Source organism: Taudactylus pleione, unplaced genomic scaffold, assembly GCF_031769625.1.
Source record: "Taudactylus pleione unplaced genomic scaffold, aTauple2 ptg000524l, whole genome shotgun sequence".
Classification (NCBI taxonomy): domain Eukaryota; kingdom Metazoa; phylum Chordata; class Amphibia; order Anura; family Myobatrachidae; genus Taudactylus; species Taudactylus pleione.
The window spans coordinates 5,179,780-5,196,364 of NW_028284926.1; the positions used below are offsets into that span (position 1 = coordinate 5,179,780).

Genomic DNA, 16,585 nt, shown 5'->3' on the forward strand with positions numbered 1-16,585 from the left:
ATTAATAATTACACTTATTTCACATTGGAATAAAGTTACTCTGTATCATGGGAGTATTCACATTTTACTAGCAGGTTAATTAAAATTGGATTTATTTATTTATTTTTTTTACAAATACAGTAGATTTACTTGTCCATGGTAGCTGGCCCGGGCCTCACAACAATATATACTGTACTGTATAGCAAATTAATACTTAAATACCGGTTTTCTAAATTCCCAATGAATCGGTGCCAACAACTTCCGCTTAATTTATTGTTTATATTTCAACAGTGAAAGTTGTCATTTCATAAACAATCTATGGGACATAATTGCAATAAGTGGTTTCTAATGGGCCATTGAGGACACAAGGAAGCCTTGTCTGAGTGCTGGAGACAGACGTCCATTGTATGAGAGGGCACTTGCTGGGGATCTAATTGTGGATGGCACTCTGTGGGCAGCTGTTCAGTGAATACATCATGAATCGCTTGCTGGGACTATATTTGTGTGTGAGGAGCTGATTCAGTTCACGTGGGAGAGAGACGGACTGAATATAATGTAGACAGTAACATACGGCAGCAGCTAGAGATGAGCGGGTCGGTTCAGCACATACAATTTTAGAGAAGAACTGGTTTAACGACGGGCACTTTACTTTCATTAGACACCTGAACTTGTCTGGGCACAGACAACAGAAAGACATCTATTACTGTACATGCATGTCTCATAGGGCAATGATGATTCGCTGTACATTGGAAATATGACCAACCTCACACGTATTACAATAAGTACACTCATGCCTGCTTTATTACTAATATATCTTTATATATTTGGATACTGTAATGTGTGTTTGCAGAGGTGCGGTGGAATGGTTGCTATGTACACACCAGTGTATGCCTTATCACTACAGACAGCCCAGTTGCTTAACCAGATGCATGGTTTATTAGGAGATAGGTGATGTACAGCCACACTCACTGTGACACACCAGATTACATGGAACAGAGGGCCTGATTCAGAGCCGCTTGTTCGCTCTGAGCGATGTTCGCACAACTGCGCATGCGTATGGGTCGTAATGCACATGCGCAAAACAGTCATTGCGGTCGGAAATCGTGCGCTCGCAAAACAGCGAGGGGCTACTAATTTGAGTGACAGAATGTACCGTTTGTGGGTGGTAACAGGGGAAGGTGCTTGAAAACGGGGGAGTGGAGATCCGAACGCAGGCGTGCCTAACGGTAAAAAGGGCGTTTAATGGGAGTGCATAATTAGTAAAGGAGCATCATCGACCACGTCACTTGGTTGTCTTTTAGCCTGAACTGCTCGCAGTGATAGCGGTAAGAAAATCCTACCACAAGCACTGCGAGCAGTTCAGATGCCTTTCGATGTTCCCGATCAATCTAATAAATACCGGAGATGACGTGGGATGCGAACGGCAAAGGGGCGTATTTACAAAATAGCGAGCAAATTTTTAGCTCGCTCAGACATAGAGGCGTCAACAAACCGCGAAGAGCGAGCGCTCAATTTAAATAGCCGGCTCCTTTTTTGGAACGACCGTCCGCAAATAGCGTCCGGGTCTGAATGAGGCCCAGAGCAGGGTTGTGATACAGCTCACCAGCTATCGGGTACTGGTGCAGGATGCTGGAACAGTGGTAACATACACGGTAATTCCGGTTCTCGATGGAGCTAAGGGGGAGACATCTGTCTCCCACGCAATGGAACATTATATATCGGAATAACACGATGGAACAATATATCACGCCGGCTGTACATGAACATGACCCTGTCTATGGCCCTTATTCAGCAGTGCACTAGATTGTCGGGAATCTGCGCAGGGTCCCGTATGATCGCATGCAGATCGGCAGCAGACGGTCAGTGATTTACAGTCTGCTGCCATCTGTGGGCGGGAGAGGGATCTCCGTTTCCCGAAAAAGAGGTGTCACCACTATTGGGGGGGGGGGGGGGAAGAGGCCAGGATCTCTGTCGGCTGACCGAGATCTCCTGGCCTCTTTCTCTCATCTGCGACCAGAACTGTTGTACAAAACAGGGGCGTTTTGCACCCGTTTTGTAGGCATGGTAAGCCCAGGGTCTGCGTCATTAGACGCAGACTTCCTGGACGCGGCTGACCAGCTGCAACGGCCAGTCTGAGTAAGCTTCAGCTTAAACAGACCGGCCAAGGGCTGCGACCATTGTGACTGGAGGTCACTATGGTGATCCGATGCCTAATTACCATAGGGCACGCAACTAAATTACGTTATTTGGGGACGTGCCCCTATGGCACACCTCCAGTTAATGTCAGGCTGGGGGAAAGCCCAACACTACGGCAGTAGCTGGGCTGCCCCCAGCCCTCTTCCTGCACTGAAAAGATGCCGTGCACATGCATTTCTCTTCTCCGGGGCTGGCACCACTGCACAGCTGAGGCGGTGGAGGTGCCCAACAATGGGGCAGTGCCAGAAAAACGGGACTGTCCCACCCACGGAAATCAGGAATAGCAGGGGTGCGCCCTCTACGGGATGGCACCCCTATTCGACCGCACTGCCACGAGCAGGCCCTGAATATAGTCCATCCTATTCTACGATATATACAAAATAGATTAGTGACGTTTTTATCAAAATCGCTTGAGTGGTTTTTGAGTTAACCCAAAACAAAAAGGCAGACAAAAATTCTAAAAATGACTAATTCGGTCCAGATCCCCCAAACTATACGTCTATATTCACGTCTTTTATATTATGTACAGTATATTATACATCTTTTGCAGGTATGCAGTCGGGAAGCCGGCGGACCTAATACCGACAGCCGGCTTCCCGACTGCTTACTCCCGGCGAGGGTTAAATGACAGGCGTCTAAATCTAGACACCTGTCATTTTACTGACGCCGGGAGACCGGCGCCCTGCATCCCTTCGATCAGATGCCGAGCGCGGATAGCCGTTTTAGGTTTAGGGCTCCCGGGGGGGACTTAGGGTTAGGCACCCACCCGGGAGGTTAGGGTTAGGCTAGGGGGAGGGAGGGTTAGGGTTAGGCACCCCCGAGGGGGACTTGGCACCCCATTGGGGGACTTAGGTTTAGGCGGCGGGTAAGGGGGGGTTAGGTTTAGGCACTTAGAGGGGGGATTAGGGTTAGGCACTGGGGGGGAAGGCTAGGGTTAGGCACCACTAAGGGAGGGTTAGGGGGAAGGTTAGGTTAGACAATACTTATCTTAGGACGATTGGGATTTCCTCCTCTGCCGGGATGCCGCTGTCGGGATTCCAACCGCCGGGCAGGGGACCGGCGGTAAATCATACTGATTCCTTTTGCATGTTTCTTTCATATGTATGTATCTATGTATATTATGCATAGTATGCATAACATACATACAAAAGATACATACAAAAGATAAATACATCTTTTTACTGTACAAACATACATACTGTACAGAGAAATACTTTTCTGGTATTACATGGGTGACTGGCACTCGCTGGTTGCAGTCTGGGCTGGATGTGTTGCTCTCCTGGTGGGAGGTGGGTGTGTTACACTCCTGGGTGTACTCTCTCCCCACAGCTCTGAAAATACTTTGTAGATGTGTCACAAGCAGGAGAGGAAGTAATGGCAGAGCCCTGTGCAAGGTAATTCCTGACTTGTTACATTTACTTACATATCATTCTGCAGGCGTCAGTAAACGTGCCCGGCTTATCTAGGGGATGTGCTTATGGCTGAGAGGTGCCAGGATAGGATCTAATAAATCAGTGTTGTAAAGCCTGGCAGGGTCAGTGTACAGTAAGCAGCTATCAGTGTGTGTTACAGCCAGTGCATTGCTCAGTGCTGTGATGTATTATTGTATATTCTGCAGAGTTCTTTTGGGATAGCTTGTGTTATATTGAAATGCAGATTCAGCATATGCATCTATCTATCTATCTATCTATCTATCTATCTATCTATCTATCTATCTATCTATCTATCTATCTATCTATCTATCTATCTATCTCTGCATGGGACCATCAGCAGCATCACCTGATCTTACATGCTGCACATCAGGCGATGAAGCGAGCGATCCCACGGGCGCGCGCACTACACGATGTACAGTACTGCATACACACACAACACACTACACAATTTTTAACGATTTGTCGTCTGATGTGTCGGAATCGGCCAAATAGTTAAAGATATCATGTAGCGTGTACCCAGATTCAGACACAACAAGCTCACGGGCAAATACACATATTTTGGCTGAGTTACAATATCTGCACGGCTGTAATAACCTCATTTGGCTATGTGTGCTAGACAGCAGCTATTCATCTGCAAAACAGGGGCTGGTTTTCTAGAAATCCGTTTAGAAGTTGTTCTTGCTTTTCTGTTTTCTACATTCTTTTTGTAAAAAAAAAAAATAATAAAAAAAATATATATATATGTACATTTTTTTTTTTTTTTTGTTCATGTCAACTCTAATGATCACTTCCCTTGTTTTGTCTGTAACTGTTCCTATTCTGTACGATGTGGAAGTTAGAGGAGCGTTAGCATCATTCAGTGATTCTCTTGGCATACTGGAAACCACCCAAAGGGGATCCGAGACTTTCTGGCCGGTCGAGAGACCAGTATCGCTTCAATAGGCCGACATCTTGCATCTCTGGACTAGGAAGAAAAACAAAAATAATCAGCAGCTTAAATTGTACCCTTGCTAAGGGGTAATACTGTATTTATCATGGGCGGAAGTTTTTTGCCCGAGCTTTGCGGTGGAACTGGTGCGGCGAAGCAGTGCAAAGAGCCGATGCGACAGTCTTCCGGTTCCACTTCTGCTTCTCCATTCCCAATAGTATTGGTAAACGTTCATGGCCTGAATTCAGAGATATTTAAGGGTTCATTTACTAAAGGTTGGCGAGGACACTGGCGTTGATGTCTAAAAAAAAAATAACAAAAAAAATCTATATTTACTAATTGTCGGGTTCATTTGAATTCCGACGGCGATAGCAGTAGTTTTTTGCTGTTCTAGATGCCGTTGGATTTGATCTTTCAGTTCAAAACCGACCACAATTAAAAGTACAAACATGATGGCAAACACGTCCAAACAGAAGCCCTGCACAGATCAGTATGATCTGTGCAGGCTTCTTTAGGGTAAAATTTAAAGAAAGATTAAATAAAAAAAAAAAAAAAACAAGTGTGCCCCTCCCCTTTAAATCCATAACCATACCCGGACCTCTCAGCCTGAGCTAGTACTGGAAAATATGGGGAAACACGGCATGGGGATTACTCTGTTTTCCTGTAACCAGCACCGGGCTTAACCAGTCAGGGTTGTAAGAGGACACACAGTGTGGGATCCCCTGCCATCACATTAACCAGCCCCAAACTGGTCATCCCAGGCTGGAATTCCTCAGAAAGTGGAGATCCCAAGATATAATGGGGTTCCTCTCCCGAAGAACTACCAGCCCTGGGCTGAAAGCAAAGAGCTATTCCCCACATCCTTGGTGGTGATGGATGTGGCGTTAATGTGTGTGACACAGTTAGGTTAGGGTGTCCCTCTCCTGGGTAGAGGACTCCTTCCTTACACACACACACAGCAGCAGGGAAGCAGCACACCAGTCTGGATGCAAGTACAAGCTGGTCGGCGCCAGTCTTTATTGTACAATGTCAGAAACATAAAGAAAACATAAATATAAATCCTAGCCCTGTCGGGGCACTAACTTCACAGGTAGTTCCCTCACTACCAGAACCTGGCAGGGCCTAATGCCCTCGCCAGCAACAAAAGCAAAGCACAACACTCACAGTTAGGGAGTTTGCTCAGAGACACTTGGATACCTGTCTGCTCTCCCAGGTGAGACACTCAGCCTTATCCAAACTAGGCTTATATTGGCCACTCTCAGGTGGAAACCCTAACAAGCCTGTTACCAGGCTGCGAGAACCAAAACCTGGAGTGGCCGTGGGTGGAGCCCTCCCTCTCCTCTCACCCACAACCCCCAGGTCCCAAACCGGCTTTTCAAAAAGCCGAGATTCAAGCCTGCTACACTGCAGACTTTCTCCTGGGGGTTTAAAACACAAAAGACAGGAATCTGGGACAAATGTACCTGCCACAGACCACTTTACCAGTGATCCTATCACATGTGTAAAAGATACATATAAAGTAATATTGTTCTTTACAGGAGGACTACCAGCAAGCCTACCGCAGTATGCCAGCATTTGTGGAACAACATGTGCCAGCATGACTGGGACATTAAGGACCCACTGATATCTGTAGACTACCTGTAAAGAACAACATATTAAAATAAAAACAGGACTCTCATCACACTTTATTAAAAATAATAATAATTAAAAATTGTCATACTCCCCAAACCCATGGACCAGATCCTCTTCTGTTCATTTAGGTACCCAAACGTCTTCAGAAAATGAAGAAATCAAAATCCCAATCTCCATGGGAATTAGACTATTCACTAAATTCACGTCTTTTATATTATACATCTTTTGTATAATATATATAATATATTATACATCTTCTGTTCATTTAGGTACCCAAACGTCTTCAGAAAATGAAGAAATCAAAATCCCAATCTCCATGGGAATTAGACTATTCACTAAATTCACGTCTTTTATATTATACATCTTTTGTATGTTTGTACAAAGATGTATACATGTTTTGTATGTATATTATAATTAATATGTATAATATACATACATACAAATTACAAAAGATACATACAGAGTTGAACAGTATGGCACAGCCGCAGAGACAGGGGCGTATCTATAATGGGTGCAGGGTGTGTAGGAACACGGGCCCCACACCGCACACCCTGCACCCATAATATTACCTCTCTGGAGTCCCACGTCAGCGCGGGGTTCCGGCGCTGTAAAACGACTGGAAAATTTCCACGGCGGCCATTTTCCCATCATTGCGCATGCGCAGTACAGGGAACATGGCCGCCGCAGCCATTTTCCCGGTGTTCTGTGCATTCATTATAGACTCTGGGCACACTCTAGTGTCCAGAGTCTATAACTCTGGCGCTGACCGCGCACAGCTCAGTGCGCTGCCAGCCACCGGGCGGAGAGGAGGGGGCCCGTGTCGGAGACTGCACACGGGCTCCCTCCTCTCTACAAATGCCCCTGCGCAGAGAAGTGCAGGGAGGCAGCTGTGTTATACCATACAGCTAATTCGCTAAGCCAGCAGGAGGCGTCTGGGGTAAGTAGACGACTCCTAACTGCATGGCAGACCTGAGTGCTATGTACCAGGACACCATCGGCATTCTGAGTAACCCCGAGGTACGCCTCCCCTTACCACTAGAGAGGCGGTGCAGGTGGCGGAAAGAGGCGTGCAAACACCGGTTGAGTTGTAGGGCACGTTAACACAAACGTGGGTCATACAGACCTGAAGAGAGACGCATACAGTATATGTCGGACAAGAGGCGTGCCTTTGGCACCCGTTATAAGACCAAAGCAAATATACGCTCATGATAATGATCTCTTGGCGTAAGCCAGGCACACACACTGCCGATGTGACATGACATCCAATTCAGTGGTGTCACAAAACCGGAACTCATAAGCTTATTGCACCTGTCATGGTGGGGACAGCCTCTTATCGGAAGCGCTGTCCCGCTATGACACTATTGTTAGATTGATCCAAAAAATGCTTCTCCTGTCGCTGCAAATAGAGGTGAGACTATACTTTATAGATGTCTTATACAAATAGGACCATTATAGCTGCAAGCAAAGCGCACGCACCGCCGTTGCTCACGTAGTTGAGCGATTATTTGCTAATATATATGGAAGTACTGAAGCGCTACACCTTGCGGTGTTGTTGTCTAATACTGCTCAATATTAATGTACTAAACACACACTGATGTACCAAACTAGAAAAAAATGTTTTTACTTTCCAAATAGTATTCAATAATAAACATATATATATAGGAAACAAGAACCGAAGTATATTGGACCAACAAAGTAATAGGTTACATACAGTCAATGTAAACTATGCATTATCTTCCATAGGTGCGAACAATGCAATTAATGATGAGGAGTTGTGAACGGGGGATAAGATGACAACAGCTAGAAGCACTATAGTCACTAATCTCCTCTGTGGATAATGAGACAGACTGAGAGTTTCTGATTGATAATCGTGTGTCAGACGCCGCAAATCTCCCACATCCTTGCCCACTTCCTAGTGAAGCGGGCAAGATGGGGAGATTTATGGGGAATTTGCGGGTCCGCAAGGAGGGTGCGGGGCTAAACTGCACAATTTGTGTCCTTTAGCCCCGCACCCTCCTCGCGATCCCGCAAAATGCTAACTTTTCCGGGAAAGGGATGGGGCCTAATTACGTCACCAGTCCGGGCTGCTCCCAGAAAGGATGTATACAAAGTGGGTAAGTATACCTAGGGAGCCACGGCACACAGCTTGGGAACCACTGATAAACTCACGGTTTAAGCATAGCTGTGTCACCAATACCCATACTGGCCTACTTTTAAAAATGCATTTCATGGAGAGTGTGAAAGTAACACCTATGAGCGGGACGGTAAAGTGGGCGTGTAATACTACATCAGAGTAGCGTGTCATACATGTGATAGGCGTGTAATGCTACATCTGAGAGGCGTGTCATACATGTGATAGGCGTGTAATGCTACATCTGAGAGGCGTGTCAAACATGTGATAGGCGTGTACAGCTACATCTGGGGATGTTGTCAGCATCTCAGTGTGCAGGATGCGACGGTTTAAATACCAGTGCTGGGATCCCAGCTCCAGTATCCCGACCGCCGGCATCCCGGAGGTAAGTATCAAGGTTAGGGTTAGGCACTAAGTTAGGTTAGGGTTAGGGTTAGGTTTAGAAGGAGGGGGAGGTTAGGTTTGGGCACCAGGGAGGGTTATTGTTAGTAGTACTATACTTACCTATGGGTGTCGGGATTCTGTCTATCGGGATGCCGCTGTCGGTATTCTGACCAGCGACATCCCAACCGCCGGGAACCCATACCTAAACCCAGATCATTGTGCCTTTATAACTAGAGATGAGTGGGTTCGGATCTCAGAGATCCGAACCCACCCAAATTTCGGGGATCCAGGGCGATCGCTCGGATCTCCCTGCCTGCCCCGGATCCCTCACCCGAGGCACAACCTTGTGACCCCGCTGTCGCGTCACGAGGTTTTGTATTGAGTGGGCTTAACGCTGATTGGCTGAGAGAGCAGTCAATCAGCGTTAAGCCCATTGAAAATTAACACTAAAGAAGAAGATGGCGCTCGCCGCCTGACACCGCTGGCACCCCCCCGCTGCCGACACCCTCACTGGCACCATCCCCCACTGCGGACACCACCACTGCCGGCACCCCTGCACTGCTGCCCCACTTGCTGAGGACACCGTCAGCGACCCCCACACTGCCGACACTCCCACACTGAGGACACCACCAACACCCCTGCACTGCCAACACAGTCAGCACACATGCACTGAGGACGCCGCTGGCACCCCCACTCTGCCGACAAAGCCGGTACCCTTCACTGAGAACACTGCCAGGACCGCAGCACTGCCATTCCATGTACTGAGGACACCGTCAGCAACCCCCGCACTGCTGACACAGCCAGCAAACCTGCACTAAAGACACTGCTGGCACCCCCGGACTGCCGTCATCACCGGTACCCTTCACTGAGGACCACAGCAGTGACATTCCATGTTCTGAGGACACCGTCAGCAACCCCGCTCTGCCGACACAGTAATTGCACTATTGGTGTATCCAATAGTGCAAGAGGTACGGCCAGTTCCCAAACCTAGGACCAAGGTTTGATAAACCGCTACCGATTGTATGTTTTGATTGTGGTGAGCCCAGTCGTGTACCGCGGGACTGTCCAAACTTGAGTGAGACGATGAGCTGTAGCGCGAGTAAAGCAGCCCGACCTGTTGTCAGCCTGTTTGCGGGAAACACCTTCCCGGCAGAAATCACCTTGTTCCTTTTAAAAATACAGGTTGAAGGCCGGGAGGTCTGGGCTTTGGTTGATATGGGTAGTGCACTCTGCATTATTTCAGCTAAGCTGGTACCTAAAGGAGTTGACAAAGTCTTACCCTCTGTAAAGGATTGTGTATCCATGGAGATCTGGAAGAATACCCATGAGTACAGCTACAGGTGGTGTTAAAAGGACGACCATTTAAAATAGTGGCTGCTGTGGCCCCTAAGACCCGTTATCCTTTGATCTTGGGCAGTGATTTTACACTGTTGCAGGAGGTGGTTACCTGGCGTGACAGTGAAAGGAAGCCAATGGCTAAGATGCCCAAAGAAATGAGGACTGAGATGTCTGAGTCCTGAGGCTATCAAACCTTCCTTAATCGTTGTACAGCAGGGGAGAGAAGAATTGGTTACCCAATGACAAAAATCTCTCCTTACAGGACTTTGCACGTGATCAGCAGAACATTTTTGAAAACATTGTGATGATAAATGGTAAAATAGTAAATGCCTCACCACCTGACGGCACACCTTATTTTCAATTAAAGAATGATTTGTTGTACCGCATAACTTATGTGCAGGGTAAAAAGACAGACCAGTTGCTGGTTCTAAGAAAACACGAGCAGTTGGTATTGAGGGCGGCTCATACACATTTGTGGGGTGGTCATTTATAAGAATAGAAAACTCACCAACAAATTCATTTAAAGTTCATTTGGCCAGGCATCCATGCTACCTTGAAAAAGTATTGCCAGGAAAGCCCAGTGTGCCAAAAGACAGCACCGTGACCGAATTTAGAGCACCCTTGGTCCCTTTACCTATAATTTCAATAACTTCTGGGCAAAATGGTATGGACCTGGTTGGTCTGGTGGAAAAATGTGCTTGTGGGCATCAATATATTTTAGTGGTGGTCGACTGCACCACCCGGTACCCTGAGGCGATACCGCTACGTAATATTAAGTTTAGCACTATCGCCCAGGAATTGGTAACATTTTATACACGCTTGGGTATGCCAAAAGAAGTCTTGACTGACCAGGGTACACCTCTTATGTCTAAATTAATGAAAGATTTGTGCCATCTGTTGGGGGGTGAAAGAATACACACTTCAGTGTATCATCCGCAAACAGACGGATTGGTAGAACGCTTTAACAGCACCCTTAAGCAGATGATAAGGTGGGCAGTATCCAAGGATAAGAGGGATTGGGACCTACTCTTGCCCTATCTAATGTTTGCAGTGCGGGAGGTACCCCAATCATCTACGGGGTTTAGTCTCTTTGAACTCCTTTATGGTAGACAACCCAGAGAAATCTTAGACGTCTTAAAAGTAGGGTGGGAACAATCAGGGTTGTCTTAACAGCAGTTTGGGCCCTGGGCAAAGCAATGCACTGAGGTCCCTACCCACCCATTCACGGGAAAAAAATGTAAATGGTCAATAAAATTAAACCCTCCTGCATGCCCATCAGACTTGCCACACATGTAGAGAGACTCTGTCTGACTGGTCTGAAGCCAGCGGATGAAGTGAAACTGGGACTGAGGCGAGTACTCATCTCCGGGGGGTAGATGGGGTGGGGGAGGTTAGATCAGAATACAGTGCACCGGCAGCCGGCTTATAAAAATATCACAAATTTACCAACTGGCCGCGGCTGCAGGTTGGTGGGCCCCTACAAGCTTCGGGCCCTTGGGCAACTGCCCAAGAAGCCCAATGGAAGAGATGGCCCTGGGAACAATAACCGTCCCAAGAGCCTAACATTGTTCAATTTATGTCACAACTGTATGGCCGATTAAGACAAATTGAGCCACTTGTAAAGGACCATACAGTATGAACTTAGGGCCCGATTCAGAGCCGCTCGTAAGCAGCCGCTCGTTCGCTCTGAGCGATGTTTGCACATCTGCGCATGCGTGTGGGTCGTAATGCGCATGCGCATCCAGTCATTGCGGTTGGAAATCAAGCGCTCGCAAAATAGTGAGTGCCTGCTAATTTGAGTGACAGGATGAGGCGTTTGTGGATGGTAACAGGGGAAGGTGCTTGAAAACGGGGGGTGGAGATCCGAACGCAGGCGTGCCAAACGGTCAAAACGGGCGTTTTAATGGTGTGCATAATTAACAAAGCAGCGTCATCGACCACGTCACTTGGTTGTTTCTTGTTGGAAAATCCAACCACAAGCACTGCAAGCAGTTCAGACTCCTTTCGATGTACTCGATTAATCAAATAAATAGCGGAGATGACGTAGGATGCGAGCGGCTAGGGGGCGTCTTTACAAAATAGCGAGCGCATGTTTCGTTCACTCGCTAAGACATAGAGGCGTCAACAGACCGCAAAGAGCGAGCGCTCAATTTAAATAGCCGTCCCCTTTTTCTGAACGAGCGAGTGCAAATAGCGTCCGGCTCTTAATCAGGCCCTTAGCTCAGCAACGTCAAAAGCGTAATTACTAATTATGTCATATGAGGTCATAGAGGCAGTGGGACCTGTCATCTACAAAGTGCGCTAAGAGGATAAAGGGAAAGAGATACAAATTTAACATGTTAACTTGTTAAAATCCTGGAAGGGAAGTACCAGCCAAACCTCTCTGTTGGCTGTAAAAACTGCCGATTGTCAGATACCAATTGAAGCCTCATTAACTCCCAGGCAAAAGCAAGAAGCTATAGACCTGGTAACACAAAACCAGGATATCTTTATTTCCATCCCTGGGAAAACCCAGATTATAAGACATGACATTCTTACACCACCTAGGGTGGTGATAAAACAAAGGCCTTACTGTATACCCAAGGCTAAATGGGCTGCGGTAAAATGAGAAGTGGAACAGATGCTGCGCCCAGGGATTATAGTGGAGTCCAACAGTGAGTGGAACAACCCGGTTGTGCTGGTGCCCAAGCCTTCGGGGGCCATAAGGTTTTGCAATGATTTCAGGAAGCTGAACAAGATCTCGGTTTGATGCCGGCCTACCCTATGCCCTCATATCTCACAGGGGCTCTGCAGCCCCCATCAAGGAACCCCTCATTACTGCAAGTACCCTACTCTATTGCTCAGAATTATACCATGGAAATGGCTATCACATTAGTGTTAATCTAAAGGTATGCTATCTGGTTTAATGCTCAGAGCTACTTTGCTTTTAAAGGTGAGACAGTCACCTAGCACACCTATTGTAAAGCACATCGGAAAACAGCTGACACAAGCTAGATTAAACTAGTGTTTTATTGTATAAATAGTGGTGTGCCCCTCCAATAGGAGTACCTTTGTTTCTTTCCCCTTGTTTGCTTTAACAATACACCTGTCTACATAGAGAGTTATCCTACTGTACCTGGCACATTGCTCTATCCAGTGTCTCCGCTTTATACTCTTGTGATTGTCATAGTACCCATCATCACGCCATAGTACCCATCATCACGTAATAGTACCCATCATCGCGTCATAGTACCCATCATTGTCATAGTACCCATCATCGTGTCCTAGTACCCACTATCGCGTCATTGTACCCACCATCACGTCATAGTACCCACCATCACGTCCTACTACCCATCATCGCATCATAGTACCCACCAACACTTCATAGTACCCATCATCCTGTCATAGTACCCATCATCACATCCTAGTACCCATTAGCATATCATAGTACCCCTCATCACGTCATAGTACCCATTGTCATAATACCCCTCATCGTGTCATAGTACCCCCTCATCGTGTCAAAGTACCCCTCATCGCTTCATAGTACCCCTCATCATCTCATAGTACCCATCCACATGTCATAGTACCCCTCATCGCGTCATAGTACCCCTCATCGTGTCATAGTACCCCTCATCGTGTCATAGTACCCATCCACATGTCATAGTACCCATCATCACTTCACAGAGGTTCAGAGCCTTATTCTAGTAGAAATTGTTTTAATTTTTAATTTTTCCATAAAGTATTTGCCTCATTACGTATATTTGGCTTCGTACATTTTGCTCAATACCCTGGTGAGATTTTTCATTGAGTTTGTCCAGTCTTAATGGAACCGACCGCACTGTGGGCCTGATTCAGAGCCGGACGCTCTCCCACAGCTATAGCGAGCGGCCAAAAAGATCATCGGGCTTGCGACGAGACCCTTGTGGTAGGTTCTCGTCTGCCACAAGCCCTGGAGTGCTTTCGGTTCTATCAGAGCCGAGAGCACTCCCACTGACATCACTTGTGATGTCAGTGGGGCCGGCCCCAGACGGTCTGGGCAGCAACGCCCCGGGCACACCCACCAAAGGGGGCGTGCTGTCACTCACCATCGACAGCACGCCCCCTTTGTAGCGAGACCCATAGCTTGGCCGTCGCTAGCCGGGTCTCGCGCATGCGCACGACGGAGCCGGGTCCGACGTGTACATGCGCACTGGCCCAACATCGACCCGCTTGCGAGCGCTCAGCGCTCGCGAGCGGGTCTGAATCAGGCCCAGTGATACTAATTGAGCGTTGTCACCCAAACTCTACTCGCAGGCTATAAACTGCGCAAGATGCAACTATAGAGATTTAGCGAGGAGGAAAAAGACAAACATTGTATCACGGAGACATGATTGCAACCTTCCTCTTCCCTAGTACGGAGCAGCCGCGGCCGCGCTGTTACAGGGCCTCATGTGCAGGAAGTGGCTGTAACATTTAAATGGCTCTTACAAAAGTTCTGATAATGTGGAAACAAAACCGCTTATTACTGAAATAACCACAATAGTTACACTGGCAGAAGCTGATTACGTTTGTGCTTATTACTGTACTTCATGTCTATTTTTGTCATATGCAAAATTCAGATTAACACATTTACTGACCATAGAAAATGGGAATATGGGGATATTTAAAATGACACAAAAAAGAACTGGCATGCATCATTGCACCACCAAGTACAAGGTGATTGTGAAGGACCTTGCTAGTGCCATAAATTTGCACCATTACAGTTGCTTGGATGACACCCACCATCAGGACCAGGGCGTAGCTAGGGTAGTGCGGCCGGTGCCATGGCACAGGGCACCACAGGGCAGGGGGCGCTGTTTGGGCCTGTCAAATTTTTGTTTATTATGATTCTCACTTGTAGCTTCCTCTTATTTCATCCCCAGCATCTCCTGGCCTCCCCTATCTCTTCCCTGGCCCTTCCCCATGAGGCCATGGCCCTCTCTCAGGTGCACTATATTATGTCCCTATTTATCCCCAGCATCTCCTGGCCTCCCCTATCTCTTCCCTGGCCCTTCCCCATGAGGCTATTCCCCTTTTTTGGGTGCATTATGTCCCTTTGAAAAATAAGAGGGGCGCCAATGCTCTTTCTGGCACAGGGCACCAAAAAGTCTAGTTACGGCTCTGATCAGGACCACCAAGTCCCCCAAATAGAGTATTATGAAATATCCTTTGCCGCACAGCTGAGGGTCTGTAATTAATACAGCAGGTTCTGCCCTATAACAGCCGGTCCATCAGCTACAATAGACATTTACCCCTATTTTGCCAGTTTCATTTTCAATGACTGTGTCTTCTCATGCATTATATATTGTAGTGTGTGATATTGTAGGGGACACACACACTTGCTAGCATATTCATTTTCACTTTACAAATTGGAACACCAAAATAAAACAATACTAGTGGGTAAATTTACTAAAAATCGAGATTGGTCGAGTATTGTTTTTTTTTTAATCTTGATTTAGCATCACCAAATCTCAGGTGATTTTCCCGTTTTTCATCTCGAAAATTTACTAAGAAGTGAGTTTAGCTGAAAGTGATTTTCTCCGATGGTGATGCACATCGAGATATCTCCCCTGAGTTGCCAGGGAAGATGAGATTACTCACCAGAGATTGCAGTGTTTTCTCTTTGCAAATCTCTCCCGAGCTAGCAGCCTGCACATATCAGTGAGATATGTGAAGGCTGTTTGTGTGTAAAACCTGTAAAAGAAGGGTTAAATGTTTTTAAAAAATTACGTAGAGTACCCCCCCAAAAGCATAATCTGCCCCGGACTGGTCAGCCAGTCCTGGTTGCTAAAATTATGGGGAACAAAACGAGTAGGGTTCCACCGTAAGTTAGGAACCAGCACCATGCTGCAAGGCCAGTCCTGGTTTTAAATATAGGGGGGAAAAAAATTGCGTAGGATCCCCCTATATTTAAAACCACCACAGGACCCAAACCGACTGGGGTGTAATGCCACAGCCAGGAAACCCTATTTCCGGGAGTCCATGGCCAAAGCATAAACAACCCAAGTCGGTCAGGCCAAGCCGGGGATCTCAGGGGAGGTGGGGAACCCCAAAAAAAGGAGTTCCCCCTCTCCCGAAACCCCAGCCTTGGTCTGAAGCCCGGGGCTCTTCCCAGCACCCCTGAGCTGTAGGTACAGGGGTAATATAATGTTAAATAGAAATAAACTATTGTATATTACAGTGGAACTACAGGTGCCAGGCTGACCAGTCCGAGGCTGGTTAGGTTTTTTGGGGGGGGACCCTATGTAATTTTTTTTTTTTTTTTTTAAATGAACCCTATTTTAACTATTTACAGGCAGAAACATACACAAATCACAATGATTTGTGTATGTTTCTGCAAAACTTGCAGCTCAGGAGGGTGAGAGTTTGAAAATCAGTTTGGCAGAGAGTTTGCTCCAATCTCACCTGAGCTTGTCATCCTGGTAAATTTGAGAGATGCATATTTTAAGTGAAAAGTATTTCCGAGATGGCCCTATGGTGAGTTGATTCGAGTTTGCGATCTCACCGAGTTTTACGAGTGAGAAGAGAGAAATCTATATCTAGCTCATCAGAGTTTGCGAGGTGAAA

General features: G+C 46.8%; 1 protein-coding gene across 1 annotated transcript in view; it reads left to right on the forward strand.

Annotated features, from left to right (window-relative positions):
* The first annotated feature begins 3,470 nt into the window (after positions 1 to 3,470).
* Positions 3,471 to 16,585, forward strand: part of ALS2CL (ALS2 C-terminal like) — an 84,249-nt gene continuing 71,134 nt past the window's right edge. Inside the window, exon 1 of the mRNA XM_088450796.1 lies at positions 3,471 to 3,569. The gene's annotated coding sequence lies outside the window, so the exon portion shown is untranslated. The remainder of the gene's footprint in view (positions 3,570 to 16,585) is intronic.